Here is a 1725-nt window from a genome sequence, read left to right as displayed (position 1 = left end):
CTCCCATGTAAGAGTCTGTAAAACTTAAAGACCTCTACTCTGTTGTTAGCTTTGAATGAGGTTGAAACCCACTGATTCTGAGAGGAAAAGCTCTGTTGCATATCCCATGGTGGTAATTAATTTATATTTAATGTAATTTATATTGGTGCATTTTTATATGCACCTCTCCTATGAAGACAGGCTGAGAAAGTTTGGGCCGTTCAGCCTGGAGAAGTTTGCATGGAGACCTCATAGCAACTTTCCAGTATCTGAAGGGGGGATAAGAGGGACTCTTCATCTGGAATTGTAGTGATACGACAAGGAGTAATGGGTACAAATTGAAAGAGGGGAAATTTAGGTTAGATATTAGGATGAAATTTTTTACTGTGAGGGTGGTGAGACACTGGAACAAACTGCCCAGGAGGTTGTAGATGCCCTAACCCTGGAGGTGTTCAGAGCCAGGCTGGATAAAGCCTTGAGCAACCTGGTCTACTGGGAAGTGTCCCTGCCCATGGCAGAGGGGTTGGGACTCAAAGGTTTTTTAGGGTCCGTTCCAACTCCTTAAAATATTATATGATTCTATGATTCTAAAGCCTCACTCCAGGAACTGGGCACCGCACATGCACACAGCGTAAAAAGCCCCTGTGCTGCAGATATTTCAATTATTGTTACATGAGCGTTTTGACGGTTACACAGACCCAGCACCCGCACCCCAAGCCTTCCTGTTTAATATCTTTATTGATGATTTAGATGAGGGGATTGAGTCCACCATTAGCAAATTTGCAGAAGACACCAAGCTGGGGGGGAGTGTCGATCAGCTGGAAGGCAGGAGGGCTCTGCACAGAGACCTGAACAGACTGGAGAGTTGGGCTGATTCCAGTGGGATGAGGTTCAACAAGGCCAAGTACCGAGTCCTGCACTTTGGCCACAACAACCCCCTGCAGTGCTACAGACTGGGCACAGAGTGTCTGGAGAGCAGCCAGGCAGAAAGGGACCTGGGAGTTTGGATTGACAGGAAGCTGAACGTGAGCCAGCAGTGTGCCCAGGTGGCCAAGAAGGCCAATGGCATCCTGGCCTGTATCAGGAACAGTGTGGCCAGCAGGACCAGGGAAGTGATTCTTTCCCTGGGCTCAGCGCTGGTGAGGCCACACCTGGAGTCCTGTGTCCAGTTCTGGGCCCCTCAGTTCAGGAAGGATATTGAGGTGCTGGAGCAGGACCAGAGAAGAGCAACAAGGCTGGTGAAGGGACTCAAGCACAAGTCCTATGAGGAGAGACTGAAGGAGCTGGGGTTGTTCAGCCTGGAGAAGAGGAAGCTCAGGGGAGACCTCATCACTCTCTACAACTCCCTGAAAGGAGGTTGTAGCCAGGTGGGGGTTGGTCTCTTCTCCCAAGCAACTATCAGTAAGACAAGAGGGCACAGTCTTAAGCTCTGCCAGGGGAGGTTTAGGTTGGATATTAGGTAGAAATTCTTTACAGAGAGGGTAATCAGGCATTGGAATGGGCTGCTCAGGGAGGCGGTGAATTCTCTGTCCCTGGAGGTTTTTAAGATGAGACTGGATGTGGCACTCAGTACCATGGTCTACTAACCGCAGCGGTACTGGATCAAGGGTTGGACTTGATGATCTCGAAGGTCCTTTCCAATCCGCCTGATTCTATGATTCCATGATTCTACGATTCCCCGCCTCGCCCACGGTGCCGCAGCGCAGCCGCACCCAGCAACCCCTCCCCTCCACCGAGGAACAGCTA

The sequence above is a fragment of the Manacus candei genome, unplaced genomic scaffold, assembly GCF_025592945.1.
Source record: "Manacus candei isolate 608988 ecotype Guabito, Panama unplaced genomic scaffold, ASM2559294v1 h1tg000011l, whole genome shotgun sequence".
NCBI classification, from domain to species: domain Eukaryota; kingdom Metazoa; phylum Chordata; class Aves; order Passeriformes; family Pipridae; genus Manacus; species Manacus candei.
This window is presented reverse-complemented; position numbering follows the sequence as displayed.